This window comes from Oreochromis aureus, linkage group 3 (assembly GCF_013358895.1).
Source record: "Oreochromis aureus strain Israel breed Guangdong linkage group 3, ZZ_aureus, whole genome shotgun sequence".
Lineage (NCBI taxonomy): Eukaryota > Metazoa > Chordata > Actinopteri > Cichliformes > Cichlidae > Oreochromis > Oreochromis aureus.
The window spans coordinates 125,432,066-125,449,950 of record NC_052944.1 but is presented as its reverse complement, the minus strand read 5'-3'; the positions used below and the strand labels follow the sequence as shown (position 1 = coordinate 125,449,950).

General features: G+C 37.2%; 1 long non-coding RNA gene across 1 annotated transcript; it reads right to left on the bottom strand.

The window, feature by feature from the left end:
* Nucleotides 1–224: 224 nt before the first annotated feature.
* On the bottom strand, nucleotides 225–10,678 carry LOC120438047. The gene is made up of 4 exons (XR_005611621.1): nucleotides 10,506–10,678; nucleotides 4,758–4,790; nucleotides 575–735; nucleotides 225–358 (listed from the first exon to the last, which is right to left on the bottom strand). It is a non-coding gene; the product is annotated as an uncharacterized LOC120438047 (long non-coding RNA).
* Between the last annotated feature and the right edge of the window lie 7,207 nt (nucleotides 10,679–17,885).

Genomic DNA, 17,885 nt, shown 5'->3' with positions numbered 1-17,885 from the left:
ATCACGAGGGTACACAAAACAACATTTTTCACATTTATTTTGTCCAACAACTGTGATTTTACGTAACTGTATTCAAAGTGCGTAAACTTTTAAAAACTAGAAATGTCAAACTACATCAAAATTCCTTAGATATTCGGAACTGTTGCAACAGTGAGAAAAAGTCAGATGGAAAACTCAAAAGCTTATCTTGAATGAGCAGGGTTTCGTTTTTTTGTTTTTTACAGAGCCGTAAGTCTATTTTGTACCCTTGCAGCCCTCGGTCCTCCTCTGTCTTTAGCTCCAGTGAACCACTTGGAGAGAGCCTTCTCTGCTTCTTCCAAGTTGACTTTTGATGTTAAATAATTCTTCTTCAGTGCCTCTGCAAATGAAGAAGAAAAATGGGCAAGCCAAAGTAAAGTTAATCTTAGCTTACTTAATTTGGTGATGATTTGCAAAGAACAATGTTTATTTCACTTTATTGCCTCAAAAAATATATATAAATTGCATGATAACCAATCTCAGTTACACTTTCAAACACTTTATTAAAAAAGTTTAGTTTTCTAAAGTTCAAATGTCTCAAGTGAAACTAACTTACCATACACAACATTAAAAAGACGTAAATCTCTGAACTTTTTTTTTCCCATGTCGGCCAAGCATGTTGTACTCCACAGCCAGCTCAGGTCATATGAGGAATTTCATCATCCTTCTTGTGGCATCGTCTACACTTGTTCCCCCTGTATCTGCTACCATGGCAACCTGAGGGGAACATACAAAAAGGACAGATTAGATAATGGCATCTGGTTAGGATGCCTCCCTGGTGAGGTGTTTTGGGCATGTCCCACCAGGAAGAGACCCAGAACACCCAGGACATGCTGGAGGGACAATGTTTTTCGGCTGGCCTGGGACTGCCTTGGGCCAAGTGCCTGGAGAGAGCGAAGTCTGGGCCTCTCTACTTAGTACCGGATTGGGTTGAGGGGCAGCAGCCTAAGCTTAAGATAATGGACCGGAATGGAGGATAAATGGACGCTTTACATATTACTTAATGTTTACTGTGTGGTGATAAAAAATATGGTAGTAAACACAAGCTAAACTAAAAAAAATTAATTGCGGTTCCTTAACCCTTTATCCCCAATAATGTTACGCAGGATAACCGGAATTATATATTGTTTTAGCTGTAAAAGTGTCATAAAATCAGCTGTGACTGTGTGTGCTTTTGTCCCTTTTTTCAGTATTACTACTACTTTACACATCTGGTAGGTTTTTTCCTCTACTGTATACTATATGAATGTAATCAAGGATTAATAACAGGAAAAAAAAGAAATTGAAATTTTGCCATTTTACTGAAGGCAATCAAAATGTACATGAATAAAATATTTAAATTAGTCAATTCAAATTAATAACTCTAAAACACTGAACAAAATCAAGTATTTGACCCTGTGGTTTATTTTTGGACATCTCTTTTCTTCTAAAAGTCCAGGCGTGTTGGGCCCTTGGTAGAGCTCAGGTTTGACGAGACAGGTTTGGAAAAACCTGTCGCTGGCGACTTTTTGGGGGCTGAGGGTTAAAATAAATAGGAATTGGCCAAAATTTGTATAAACTATCATAGCAGAACAAAAGTAAAAAAAAACTTTATCTGTTATCAGAATCAAATATTTGATTAGAATAAAAATTTAACTTTCTGGAAGATTTCTCGTTACATCTGTCATAAAAGTAACAACATCTCAGAAAAGAAACATGATAGTAACAGAAAAATATGATAGCAGTGTGATGTGATGGTCCCTGGCCAGATTTATACACATATTATAAGCCCTGTGACACAAAAACCACTGAACTCTGACACGCACAGACTGTTTTCCTTCTTGGTAATGAAGAAAAATGCTGGTCTGGTATGTAAAAGGGAATTTATTCTTCCAGGACCTGAAGCTCTGTAATGCAGCCCTCCAACAGCCAAACCTATCTGTTGTCTGATTGTCTTGATGCATGCTCAATCATCCAGGTAAGTAAATCTCCAAAAGTTGATTCTGTTCATCTGGACGTAGCGCTTTCAGCATTTTCTCCCACTGAAAACGCTACGTCCAGATGAACAGAATCAACTTCTGGAGGTGTTCTCTGATTGGATTGTTTAATTGGTGATTGACATGAAATTGACCAATCAGCTGAAAGGAAGAAAAATAGGGTCAAAATTTGGATGTGTAAGTATAAATCCACACACAGCCAGGAAAGCCGAGCGCAGAGTTGTTTGTAGCACCAATTCAGCCAGAGTGGAGCCAGATGGATTTTCCATCCATCCACACTGTAAAGTCTATAGACCAGCAAGTGATAAATTAACAGTGTTGTTGGTATTTTCTAAAACAGTTGTATGCAATAGGAATTGCTGTTTATAGTCCTCCTGTATATCTGCATGTTGCCCCCAATTAAAACCTGTGATAATGGAGATTCAAATTCATGTCATACCTATACCAACAGTTATCAAGTATCCGGATCGACCTTTACTGATGTGCTTAAAGGAAAATTGTTATTTCCATGTATTTTCCTGTTCTGCCTTCAATTTTGAGGACTTCCCCACATTTCTAGTTGTGACAGTGCACTACAACAAAAAAATCTGCTGTGATTTACATTTGTTGAATGAGCAATTTTGTAAAATAGTCTATTTTGTATGCACAGTTTACAAATCTGTCCTGTACAGCATGGACTGATTGCATGCTAAAAAGTTGTTGCTTAAAAATAAAACAATACATTTTTAATTAATAACATCAGCAGAAAGCCTTGTTATTAATTAGATGTACAATTTCTATAGAATACGAAACAACTCAGTTCAGTTTTGATCATATCAATACCAGCATATTACACAACTAGTGATGGGATTTCCGGCTTTTTTTAGAGTGAGCTGAGCTCTTTCGGCTCAGCTCACTAAAAAGAGCCGGCTCTTTGCGCTCCCAACCGGCTCTTCAGGTTGTTTTGTTGCTTTAATTAATTTATTATTAACAACAATATAAAATTATGCACAAAAGGAATTACTAATGTAAAAAAAACGTGGTTGTATTTATATATGTTTATATATAAATATATACGGTGGCCCCTAGAGAGACAAAACACGTACAAACCCTAAAACACATTTCTAGCGTTAACTGAACTTCCAAAACAGAGCTACCTAGATCACTTAAATTACACAATTGAAAGCATATGTGTATTGTTTGTGTATTTATACACAAGCACTCATATATATTCAAATAATTCCAAAACTGTTCATTTACCTGTTACTACCACACATCAAATCCGGTCGTTGGTACTTCCTGGCTTGTGTAGCCACTAGGTAACAAAAGCTCAACATTGTGCCTAGCATCCTGGAGCACTTCTGTTGTGTTTTGTAAGTGCTCGGAGTTTTGTACGTGCTATGGAGTTTTACGTGTTTTGGAATTTTTTACATGTTTTGGGGTTTGTACGTGCTTTGTCTCTAGCGGGCACCGTAAATATACTTTTATTTATTCTCTCCACATAAAATGTAATAAATAAATCATATAATACAAAAAACAACTACTTACATTTCAACTTTTAACTATTCAAATTTTCAGCTTTTTCCTTTTAAACAAATTTAAAGTGAAACAACACAAAACACTGCAAACCACAACACAAATATAAATTAAAATATGAAAACAAAAAGAAGATGCACATTCTCTGTCATATGGGCCTGCATGAATAAACTTTCTGAATCCTTTATCATCCGCAATTGAAAGTAGTTGTGGATGATTACTATACCTTTCTAATGTGACGTTGTTGTCCCTGGCTCTCTTTCTCTCTCTCTCCCTCCTGCTCTCTTACTGTGCTACTGCGAGTGTAACTACCGCCCCTCCCCCCTCTTCCCAGCGCAAAGCACAAGGCTCGCGTGCGGAGTGAAGCGGAAAAAAGTGCGAGAGAGAGGGTGAGAGAAAGAAAAAAAAAACAGGCTCGCGTCGTTCACTTCAAAGAGTCGGCTCTAAGAGCCGTTTCGTTTCGACCAACACATCACCAACAACTATGATGAAAAACGTTCATCTGCTTCCATCATGATCAGCTGATTAACATTGAGCTGCTGCAGTCAACACCATCAAACTAACTTAGTGTTTAATGTTATGTTATTTAATGCTTTTATTTTTAAATCTTTACCAGAGCTTAAAGACTGTAGATGTTCACACCTGGTGTTAGAAAACCGAGCTCACAGCAGTATTTTTTTTTTAATAACAGGAAATTTAAATTTTTATCGGTTACCGTGTTTATTACCACTTTTATCAGTAATGTACTTCCTATAAAATATAGATTTGATAAGTTACCGGTTTATTGAAATCAGCTAGTGAACACATCGATCACTTTATTGAACTACACGCCTTGCACTCTTGTGAGCTCTGGTTACTAGCAGCAGGTGTGAATGTTTGTAGTCCAAAACGCAGATAAAGATTAGAATAACAAGGCAATGTAAAATCAGTTTAATGCAGTTTGCAGTAGCAGCTCAGATGGAAATCAGCCAATTGTGAGGAGAGCAGAGGACCAAAACTGTCAGAGTTGTGGGACAAGTGAAGCGAACACTGTTGGCATTATTGTTAGCATAAAAGATGGAAATTTAAATAAATGTTAAATTTTAAAATTGATCATTGCCTCCTGTGCCTAGATATATATATACTGAATACCAGTAAAAAAAAAATGAAGTAATGCACTCCTTTCAAGGATGCCCCAAAGACCATCACTTTTCAATAATAATAATAATAATAATAATAAGTAATACAAATAATATGAAAGTTACTTACATGTTAAAGATGGTGCTTGTGATCTTGAAGAATCTAAACGTGATAAGGAAATGAAAGAAAGTGCATGAGAAAAAAAAATACAAACATTTTCGTTTTTTCCCAGGATAATTCAATATAAAAGATTCTCTTACTAATGCACAAAATGAAGAGTGTAATTAAAAGTTTGAAAGGCACTGCATGTGTTTATATGGTAAACTGACTAATTCAAGCAGCAAACACTAGCAGTGCAAAAATGTATCTAACTAGCTGACAGACTTTAAAGTCACAGGAAGATATATCAAAATGGTGACTTATGCCAGAACAATTGTTCTGGTATTTCTTAACCTGACAGTTAATATTGCATGGATTGTTGGAAAATGTGTGGTTGGTAGATGCTCTGGAATTTGATGGATGCCTCTTCCTGGAGCTAACAGGCCTAGCCTGGCCCTGTACAAATCCTCCTGGAGTTAACTGGCCTAGACCCGGCTCTACACCATCTTCCAGGAGCTAACTGGCTAAGGTCTGGCCCTGCACCATCCTCCAGGAGCCAAGTGGCTTAGGCCTGGCCCTTTGCCATCCTTGTGGAGCTAACAGGCTTAGGACTGGCCTCGCATTATCCTTGTGGAGCTAACTGGCTTAGGTCCGGCCTTGTACCATCTCCCATGAGTTAACTGGCTTAGGCCTGGCCCTGCACCGTCCTTCAGGAGCTAATTGGCTTAGGCCCGGTCCAGCATCTTCCCACAGGAGCAAACTGGCCAAGATCTGGCCCTGCACTGTCCTCCAGGAGTTAACCGGCTCAGGCCTGGCCAAGCGCTGTCCTTCTGGAGTTAACTGGCTTAGGTCTGGCCTTGTGCCATTTTCCTGGAGCTAACTGGTTTGCTTCACCCACAGGTCTGTACTGTTCAATTTGTTAAGTACTAAAATTGTGGATGATGGCAGTATTTACTATATATATATTCCTCTTGGCCTTTTGGACCCTCGGATAAGCAATTGCATATGGACACATAGCAGGGGAATCTCTGAAAATGATCTTTATCTGCAAGAGAACTCTGAAAAAGGCACATGCTCTATAATGTTGCAAAAATAGAGCAGTTACCAACTCAGTTGGATCATGACATTAGTTTCATGCCTGTTTTGCCCAGAGACTTCCCTAAACTTCAGTCTACTCTGGTCTTGCATACTTATTTCATTTGCCCATTTAATGGAGGCTTCAGCTCGGGTTCAACATATCAAAGTTCTGAACCCAAATCAAAGGTGAAACAGAGGTTGTTGATTGTCTTGCTTCTATTTTTGTCAGGAAATGTGCAACCAAATCCTGGCCCTGAACTGCAATATTCCCAGACTCCTTCTGATTTTAAAATAATGTCTGGTGTCAAATATATTCATCTTAATGTGCGCAGCTTACTACCGAAGATGGACATGGTCAAAATTTGGGTTAAATCTACAGATGCAGATGTTGTTATAATTTCTGAAACTTGGTTAACTAAATCTATTACCAATGAAGACATTAACATATATGGATACAATGTATATCGTACTGATAGGCCAAAAAAAGGAGGCGGTGTAGCTATTTATGTCAAATCAAGATTTAATGCCTCGATTGTTCTGTCCCAATCGATATGCAAACAAATGGAGTTTTTGGCTTTGAATGTAGATATTGCTAATACTCTTTTCGATAACCATTGTTGGGTGTTACAGGCCCCATCTGCTTCAAAAGAGGCATTATCTTCACTAAAGCATCTTTTGGCTAAATTAAATTACACTGAACTACTAATGGCTGGAGATTTGAACTGGGACTGGCTAAATGCAACTTCTGGTGAATTTAAAGAATTTTGCGATTCAATTAATCTTACCCAGCTAGTCTATCTTCCTACCAGGCCAAATCTTAAATGCCCTGAAAAGTCCACATTAATTGATTTGGTTTTAACAAATGTACCTCATAAATTCTCTTCGCTTGGTGTCTTCTGTAATGACCTAAGTGATCACTGTGTTGTTGCTGTTTGTAGAAATGCTAAAATTCCAAAATGTAAGCGCAAGCATAGTGTGTAAAAGGAATCTTAAACAATTCAATGAACAGGCTTTTCATCATGATTTGTCAGTAGTTAACTGGGAAAAAATCGGACTATTACCAGATGTAGAGTTAGCCTGGACATATTTTAAGGAAAGTTTTATGGAAATTGTTAATAAACATGCCCCTTACGGAAAGTTAGAATTAAAGGCCGAGAAAATCCCTGGTTCTCGCAGACACTGCAGATAACATACACAAAGCGTAATAGAGCATGGGACAAGGCGAGGCAAACAGATACTACCACTGATTGGTCTGTTTTCAAACAGCTTAGAAATAAATGCACTTCTCTTATTAAAAGGCCAAATCCGAATACTTTTTGTCTGTCACCACTGAGAATCTCAACGATCCACAGAAATTTTGGAAAGTAATCAAGTCTTTTCTGCCAACAAAATGACTCAAACCTTTCCTAAATTTGTTGTAAAAGATTCAGTCTCAATTAATGATAAAACTGAAATTTTGAATTGCTTTAATGAGCACTTTTTATCAGTGGGTTCCTTGTTTGATTCTGCAGAAACTTTTTAACAAATTCTTGCCCAGAATTCTCTATGTTTTCTGGAGACCGTTTTAACTTTGTACCTTTTAGTGTTTATGAAGTGCATAAAGCTTTAAAGGCTTTGGATCACAGAAAACCTCCTGGTCCAGACTTGATGGAACCTTATTTTCTGAAGTTGGCAGCGGATTATATTGCAGAACCACTTTCAATTCTATTTAATTTTTCAATTAAAACCAAAGAAATTCCATCGGTTTGGAAATCAGCTTTTGTCTTGCCTTTGTTGAAAGGAGGTGATCCATCAGTGTTGACTAATTATAGGCCAATATCAAATTTGTGTGTTTTATCCAAAATCATGGAATCTCTAGTTTGTGACCAGTTGAAGGAGTTTTTGTACTCTAATGATATTGTTTCTAAATTTCAGTCAGGCTTCAGGGAAAAACACAGTACTAACACCGCCACTATGAAAGTGATAAATGATATTATTATGGCACTTGATAAGAAATTGTACTGTGCGTCACTCTTTATTGACCTCTCAAAAGCTTTTGACACTGTTGATCATGCTGTCCTAAAAAACAGACTGCTCAGAAGGTCTTTGTTCTGAATTTGTTGCTGTCCACAAGGGGGTGCCACAGGGCTCAGTTTTGGGTCCCCTTCTGTTTCTTTTATATATCAATGACTTGGGTCAAAATGTCTCAGACACAAATTTGCATTTTTATGCTGACGATACAGTTATTTACTGTTATGGTTCATCTCTTACTCAGGCCATTGAAACCTTACAGAAAGCCTTTGTTGCTTTCCAGCATTCACTTATCCAGCTAAAATTAGTTCTCAATGCTGATAAGACTAAGCTAATGTTGTTTTCTAAGGCAAAGAAGGTCCCAGAGCCTATTCCAGTGGTGTCCACCCTTGAAGGAAATGTCATAGAGATAGTTCATGAATATAAATACCTTGGTGTCTGGATAGATGACTCCTTTACCTTTAAACCACATATAGAGAGACTTGTAAAGAAACTGAGGCTGAAACTTCGTTTCTTTTTCCGTAATAAACAGTGTTTTTCTTTTGCAGTAAAAAAACGTCTTGTCACTGCAGCAACCTTTTTTATCTGTGTTAGATTATGGTGACATTCTGTATATGAACGCTTCTTCTTCATGCCTTCTAATGTTGGACACGGTGTATCATGCTTCCTTGAGGTTTATCACCAATTGTAGATATTTGACCCATCATTGTGACTTGTACTTAAGAGTAAATTGGCCTTCTTTGGCCATTAGAAGACAGGGCATTGGTACACTTTTATTTACAAAGCTATGCTTGGATTGCTGCCTCCTTATATTTGTACTTTGGTCACAAGGAAAAATAGTGGTTCTTACTCCTTGCGTTCAAATGATCAGCTGCTGCTGTCTGTTCCCCTTGTCCGCACAGAGTTGGGTAAGAAAGCCTTTGTCCACTCTGCGCCTTTTTCGTGGAACCTGTTACAGAAAGACTGGAAACTGACTGAACTGTTGTCTTTAAATGTTTTTAAAACTAAACTCAAAGCCCTACAGACTGCCTCAATAATGTGTAATTGTTTTGTGTAATTTTTAATCTTGTTTGTTTGTATGTATTTGTTTGGAAATTTGCTGCCTCTTGGCCAGGACTCCCTTGAAAAAGAGGTTTTTAATCTCAATGGGACATTCCTGGTTAAATAAAGGTTAAATAAATAAAAAAAAAAAAAAATGTCTTGACAGACATAATTCCTAAATTCCTTTAAGTAAAAAATTGGTGACATAGTAATAAGTGGTCCCTAGTGGTTTTCAAATTATTACATGGCTTGTTAATTTTTTATTAAATTATTAAGAAGCCAGATGACTTCAAAACATTTACAAATTACTATAAAGCACTATCCAAACTTCAAAACAAGTGGCAAAATCTCCAAATTAAAAGTACTCGCAAACTATAAAAATTTGATTATACTTAAAAATATGCAAAAACTAATTTAGTGGAATTTTTACCTGCTCAAGAATACATTAAACATGCACTATTTAATTGAAAAGAACAAAATTTGTGTACTTTTAGAAAGAATTATTAAATATTTGGGGATACTAGCCCGTACATTTACGGGCATCTAATTTCCTGGATTTAATGGTTTAAAAGTTTAATAGGTCTTTGAACTTGATAATAAAACTGAGTCCATTATTAGCAAAAAGAATTAAAAAAAGAGCAAAAAAATGCTTAATATATAATAATTGTTTTAAACTTAAGCTTTGTAAGTGTAGCAGATTTCATTATGTCTGTAATTTTTCATTTAGCCCCACAGTAGTAAAAGCCATAAATGGGAGTTAGATTTATTACTAGTATTTTTACACAGCATTCAGCTATAGTAACATGTTCTGCATTTTCCTACTTCACCATCTGATCTGAACAGCTGCACTCTCTTAATTAATTAATAACCTAACATTTCTCAGTAACCAATAACTAGATGGAACAGCACAGTATCTAAGAGATCAGACAGTGTTTGAGCTAAAGAAGCTGTGTGTTTCTTTTGGGGGCTTTTTGCACACTGATCCACCACGTTTTCCTATAGTACAATGCATATCTGGTAACATTACCGTAAACGTGACCAGTAGGTTCACGTTCAGATCAGAAAACTGTTTCAGCTGCAGGCATCTACTCCTGTAATTTAAACAATCACCTCATACACCTCATGTTTTACACCCCTATAAGGTGAGCTTGCTACACTGCACATGAATATTACGTGACATGGTATGACTAGCTCATGTTCAAACATTTAAGATACTGTTCAGCCATTTTGTTTACTGGGTAGTGCATAATGGCCGAGTTAGCTGATTGGGAATCCACTAAAGCCAAAAAAAAATAATATATATTTTTTAATTAATTACAAAAACCTTATAGGAAAACCTAAGAAACAGTTGCAGAAGCACAGAAAAAAAACTGCCGTGTACGTTATAATATGTAAATTCAAAAACTGTATAGAGAGAATGGCGCAATGAAAACAGAATAAGATAAGATGAATTTTTTCGAGTAGAATATAGGCAGTAAGAGTTTTGTAATTAACTTTAAATTATGTTTGCCAAAGACAATGCAGTAAATTAACCCAGTTCTACCTGCTAGCTAAAGATGTTATGCTTCTCCCCCTATTACCGTTTAGGACGACTATAGAAAGTTACTAAAATAACCATTGATGAAAACTTAGAAAACTTTAAGTATTTACCTTTGTCATAGTTTTCGATTCTTTGGTATCCTTTTGTCCTCCACGTTCTCAAACACCAGGGAGAGAAAAGGCGCAACTGACGAAAGACCGCGAAGACTAGACGCTAGGCGGTGCAATCTGCTCCTCCCTCTTTTTAAACGAGCCAATAGGAGCTGCTCACATTAAAAACAACTTTATTTAAAAAGTCATTTTATATCTGATACAAAAATTTTAAAAGTCAAACAATGCACAAGTTTAAAAGAACAATTTTATTTATTTAAGCATAGGGATGGTTAATATGTTTAAAAAATTAATACATAATATTTATCAAATAATTGTCACCCAAATCAACATCATAATAAAAATATAATTAATAAAATATATAATAATGATAAGAAGAATAATAACAGTTTACCTAAAAGCTCTTCTAACATTAGACTGCTTTTGAAAAGTTTCAATAGTGTCAATACACCATAAGGACAAGGGAGTTTCACAGTTGAAGTGTGACTGCTTTAAAGACCCCATTCCCTCTCCTTTCCACTAGTTCAAAGAAAATATAAATTATTTCTGGTTATATAATTTGAGGTCACAAGTTTGAAGAGTAACATTTTAACAGATCGGTAATATACTTCAGGAGCTTTACTGGATCTGATTAACCAAAACTTCCAACTTCCATGTAGCTAACTGTCTTTTCTCTAATACAGTAGAGTGTCTCTGATCTACTAAAAATCCTCAGTTGCATGTTTGCTCAAGTAAATAGTCTTAATTGTTTGAACAACCAGTAATCCTTAATTTGCAAATGCCAAATCTGGATTTTGTCTGTGTAATTCACTTTTATCTTAGGTTTTTATTTGTATTTTTGCTTTTCTTTTTTCTACTCTTGTGTCTGTTTTAATCACTTATTATTGCTGCTGTGACAAGTGAATTTACCTAAGAAGAATCATGAAGTCCTTATTTTATCTTATCTGAGCCTCACCATGCAGAGCGCTGAAAGTTCAAATTAAGTACTTAAAATGAAATCTAAAATGAAAAAGTAACCAGTTTCAAACCAGTTATTTGGAATAGTGTGCAGAGTGTTTTGAGTAACATTGAATGTTCAAAAACATCAAAGTTCCTATAGTCTCACTTGACAGCTGGGTTGTAGTGTCTGATAACACATAACATCTTGAGGTCTCAACGTGGACTAAGTACATTCGCTAGCCAAGGCTAAATACTGAGAGGGTCAAAAATGAAGGGTAAAGAACATCTGACTGTACGTAAGGATAGCAAAAGTGATAGACTCAGGTTGTGCCAAATATGTTAAAGTTAGGGTGATTCGTTAGAGAAGGGTATCCCATGAGTGCCGTCTGCAGGTTATAAAAGAGAGTTATGTTCATACTTTCTTTTGAGATTCTTTTTACAATTTGACTTTCAGAACTCCCTGGGTTGTGTGCAATCTGTGATGGGCTTGTTTGGAATAAATCCTCCTTTATTCAAATAACACTTTCTCAGGCTCTTCACAGAAGAAGAATCCTCACATAAGCATGTGCTACCATTTTGAACCAATGTACACATTTACCATCACTGACCCAACTAGGACCTACATTGGATGCCCACCCATATGGATTTAATGTTAGAAACCCATGTGGGTCCCATATATACTAAACAATCTTGAGCCCATGTAAAATATATGCCCATATTAACTTAACATAACCCATTTGGGGCCCACATAGACATGTTTTCAGGGTCTGACTTGCATTTGCCTATGTGTGACACATATAGTTTGACCAGGTGGGCCCCACCTATGTCATCAGTACCAAAAAATATATACTGATTACCTCACTTTGCCCCACCTGGGGCACACAGCAAATGCTTTTCTTTAAATGACTGTGTTTGCCCATGTTCAACCCAGGTGAAAAACCCAAGTGGGTCCCACGTGTGTTTCCCATTTTGAACCAAGTGAAGTGTTTCCGATGTTTGACCCAGCCAGGACCTACTATCTGTTTCCACTTGGTTTTGCCCATATGGCTTTCATGTGAGAAACCCAAGTGGGTCCCATATATACTAAACAATCTTGAGCCCACGTAAAATATATGCCCATATTAACTTAACATAACCCATATGGGGCCCACATAGACATGTTTTCAGGGTCTGACTTGCATTTGCCTATGTGTGACCCATATAGTTTGACCAGGTAGGCCCCACGTGTGTCATCAGTGCTAAAAAATATATTGACTACCTCACCTTTGCCCCACCTGGGGCCCACATAGACATGTTTTCAGGGTCTGACTTGCATTTGCCCATGTGTGACCCATATAGTTTGACCAGGTGGGCCCCACGTGTGTCATCAGTGCTAAAAAATATATTGACTACCTCACCTTTGCCCCACCTGGGGCCCACATAGACATGTTTTCAGGGTCTGACTTGCATTTGCCCATGTGTGACCCATATAGTTTGACCAGGTGGGCCCCACGTGTGTCATCAGTACTGAAAAATATATACTGATTACCTCACTTTGCCCCACCTGGGGCACACAGCAAATGCTTTTCTTTAAATGACTGTGTTTGCCCATATCTAACCCAGGTGAAAAACCCAAGTGGGTCCTACGTGTGTTTCCCATTTTGAACCAAGTGAAGTGTTTCCCATGTTTGACCCAGCCAGGACCTACTATATGTTTCCACTTTGTTTTGCCCATATGGCTTTCATGTGAGAAACCCAAGTGGGTCCCATATATACTAAACAATCTTGAGCCCACGTAAAATATATGCCCATATTAACTTAACATAACCCATATGGGGCCCACATAGACATGTTTTCAGGGTCTGACTTGCATTTGCCTATGTGTGACCCATATAGTTTGACCAGGTGGGCCCCATGTGTGTCATCAGTGCTAAAAAATATATTGACTACCTCACCTTTGCCCCACCTGGAGCCCACATAGACATGTTTTCAGGGTCTGACTTGCATTTGCCCATTTTTGACCCATATAGTTTGACCAGGTGGGCCCCACGTGTGTCATCAGTGCTAAAAAATATATTGACTACCTCACCTTTGCCCCACCTGGGGCCCACATAGACATGTTTTCAGGGTCTGACTTGCATTTGCCCATGTGTGACCCATATAGTTTGACCAGGTGGGCCCCACCTATGTCATCGATACTAAAACATATATTGATTACCTCACTTTGCCCCACCTGGGGCCCACATAGACATGTTTTCAGGGTCTGACTTGCATTTGCCCATGTGCGACCCATATAGTTTGACCAGGTGGGCCCCACCTATGTCATCAGTGCTAAAAAAAATATATTGATTACCTCACTTTGCCCCACCTGGGGCCCACATAGACATGTTTTCAGGGTCTGACTTGCATTTGCCCATGTGTGACCCATATAGTTTGACCAAGTGGGCCCCACCTGCGTCATCAGTACTAAAAAATATATTGATTATCTCACTTTGCCCCACCTGGGGCCCACATAGACATGTTTTCAGGGTCTGACTTGCATTTGCCTATGTGTGACCCATATAGTTGGACCAGGTGGGCCCCACCTGTGTCATCGATACTAAAACATATATTGATTACCTCACTTTGCCCCACCTGGGGCACACAACAAAAGCCTATCCTTAAATGACTGTGTTTGCCCATGTCTATCCCAGGTGGAAAACCCAAGTGGGTCCTACATGTGTTTCCCATTTTGGACCAAGTTAAGTGTTTCCCATGTTTGACCCAGCTAGGACCTACTAAAAGTGCCCACTTGGGATTGCCCATATGGGTTTAATGTGAAGAACCCAAGTAGGCCCCATACAAAAAGCCCAGTTTGAGCCCATGCCCACATGGTACCCATCCAGCCTGAGCAAAAACCAGGTGGGGCCCATATATACATGTTGGCTGGGAACTATCACAGGTAGGACTCGAACCTCTGCCACCGGGTCCCACAGCAGCGGCTCAACCCTCTGAGCCAAATGAGGTCTGGTCACAAAGGGGGCGGGTGTCTAAGACACAGAGACTTGAGCAGTCAGAATTAGATCGCGGTGAGCGGCGAAAAACGCCGGTTTTTGGAGTTACAAAACGTCGTGTAACTCAAAAACTAGGAGGGCTAGCAGCATAATTCTTGTACTGGGTGAATCAGCGGACTTTGGTGTATTTTGACTGCGATTTCCATAGCTCTTTGTACCTCTGTCGCGGAGATATGACGAGAGAAGAAACGGCTTCATTTTCAGAGTGTGAGAACTGAGAGGAGGACAGATTTCCACCCCTCAAACAAACGTAATTTATGGCTCAACGGTAAGATGAATGTAAAAACTGCTTCCACTGTGAGTGTCAGCAGTGTCTGAAGATATATTGGCACAAGCCTCATGTCCTAACTTTGCTTTGTTAATTAGATATGGCGATTTGAAAATGCCTCCTGTTACAGAATTTCAGCTCTGAATTTCAAAACCTCCCCATATACTTTGAATGGGAAGTAACCAGACTATGTGTCACTTCGAGGCAAATTGCGAAAAAACGGTAAATCTCACAATAAAGATAGTAACATTGTCTGAAAGCCAGCAAAAATACCTACGTTTTGATGTATAATTTGTGGAGGTTGAGTGGAAATTGAGCGAGTAGCAAGAAGTTGTTCAGACATGAAGAGAAAATTCAGAACAGACCAGCACACACTCTGAGTTAATTGCATAGCAACCATAGCAACGCATGTATTTTCTGAAAAATCTCAATTTTGCAACTGAAAACTTAAAGAGGTATAAAATGAAAACGGTAGAAGATCTGAAAAAGCTGAATCACACAGGAATAGCCCAATAATCTGAGAACATTTTAAAGTTTGAATGGAGTTTCTAGGTGAAAGTATGAGGAAGCAGTTAAGTTTCAAAACCAAGCAAGTTTTAGCAGAATTGTGGAAGTTTTCCATTGATTTCAATGGGACAAATTAAAGGAAAAAAGTGTAATATTTTAAAAAGTATAATAGTAATAAACACCAAAAGTCATAGCCATCATTAGCAGAAAGAGCAGAACAGTATAGAGTTTGAACTGAGAAAATCGGCTGAAAACTGAGGAAGTAGTTAAGTGCCAAAAAGTGTACGGAAGCAACTAGAGGAATAATAAAGAATAAAGAGAAACAGGAACTCAATAGTGTGGAAGCCCTTTAGGGCATCCACACAATAAAGAGAAACAGGAACTCAATAGTGTGGATGCCTAAAGCATCCACACAATAATAAAGAATAAAGAGAAACAGGAAAACAATTGTGTGGAAGCCCTTTAGGGCATCCACACAACTAGAAAAAATTTGCATTTCCTGCGAAAATGCTGTGTGGATGCCTTAACGCTGAAGTTGCCTGCTGAAAATGACTGAAAAAGATGAAAAGCTGCAAAAATTGTATGGCAGTAAAGAAACTGAAAAATTATGCTGAAAACAAGTGAAAAAACAGAAACTTTAGCTGAAAAGAGGTGAAAAGGCAAAAATTCTGCTTCAAAGGGGTACAGAAGTTCAAATTTGTACTGAAAAGAGGTGAAACGGTTTCCTCTGAAATGAGCAGAAGATACTGAGATTTGTATTGATAAGAGGTGAAAGGCTGAAAATTCTGTTTAAAATAGGTGAATCAGCAGAATTTCTACTGAAAAGAGGTAAAGAAGTATAATGTTGCGCTGAAAACAGGTGAATCAGCAGAATGTCTTCTAAAAAAGAGATTTCTGTTGAAAACACCTGAAAAAGCTGGGATTTGTGCTGAAAAGGGGTGAAAACACTCACAATTCTGCTGAAACGGGGTGAAGAAGAGGTGTTGGGCTGTTGAGAAGAGTTAAATAAGTTGAACTGATATGTTTGTGTACAAATACTATGATTTGGCAATAATACTGCGTTTTAGCACAACTCCTGAGATTTGATTGAAATACTATGATTTAGAAGAAATATTATGACTTTGTACAAATACAATATTTTGGCACAAATACTATGATTTGGCAGAAATACTATTATTTAGTAGAAATACTATGATTTACCAGAAGTACAAGGTTTCTGCAAAAATACTATGATTTTGCAGAAATACTATGCATTAGTAGTAATACTATAACATCACAGATATATGATGATTTTGCAGACATTCCGGTTTTACACAAATACTATAATGTGGCAGTATACTATGTTTTAGCACAAATACTATGATTTGCTATAAATACTATGATTTGGCACAAATACTATATTCAGCAGATATACTATAACAAAACAAAGTCTACGACTTAGTAGTAATACTATAACATAATAGATATACTATGATTTTGTAATAAATTAGCAATATAAATTACAGGTCTGTGATAGTGTATAAATTTGTAGTGAAAAAAAAAAATGTTGAACAAGGTGGGATTGAACCCACGACCTTTGAGCTGCAGAGCCGTGTGATTACTGATTGCGCCACCTGGAAAGGGGGCGGGTGTCTGAAAAACAGAGACATGAGCAGTCAAAAAATAGATCGCGGTGAGAGGCGAAAAACGCCGGTTTTTTGAGTTACAAAACGTCGTGTAACTCAAAAACTAGGTGGGATAGAAGCACAATTCCTTCACTGGGTGAATCAGCAGAATTTCATGAACTTTGAAATATTATAAAATAACAGAAAGAATATATTTAGCCAAAAATACTTAAACATTACATAAACACTATGATTTAGAAAAATAGTACAACATAGCAGAAATACTGTGATTTACCAGAGACACTGTGATGAACTATGAATATTGTAATTTTAAATTAATACTATGTTTTAGCACAAATACTGTAATTTGACAGAAATACTATCATTTGGCAGAAATACTATGTTTCAGCACAAATACTCTGGTTTAGCACAAATATTATAACATAGCAGAAATGCAATTATATAGCAGAAAAGCTATATTTAGAAAGATAAATATAATATAGTAAAAAATACTGTAATCAGCACATATACTCTAACATGACAGAAATTCCTCCACTTAGTAGTAATACTATAACATAGCACAAATGTTATGATTGGCTGCCTGGGGACCTGGCAGAAATATATAGAAATAGTATGATTAAGCATAAATACTACATTTAGTAGAAAGAATATATTAAGCACAAAGCCTATAAAAAGCAGAAATACTATATTAATCACAAATCCTATAAAAAACAGAAATACTATATTAAGCAATATAAATAGCCTAGAAAAATCCTAGAAAAGGCAGAAAAACTGTACTATGATTTGGTAGAAAAAGTATAATTAATCAAAAATACTATATTTGGCAGAAATACTATTTTTTAGCAGAAACACTGTATTTAGCACAAATACTGAAAAGCAGCAGAAATGCTATGACTTAGCACAATAGTAATAACTTAAATAGAAAAATTGGAAAAGCAAAATGGACAGCTGAAAAAATGCTGAACATGCTAAGGGTCCCTCAAATGTAATTGTGAAATGAAAAAAATCA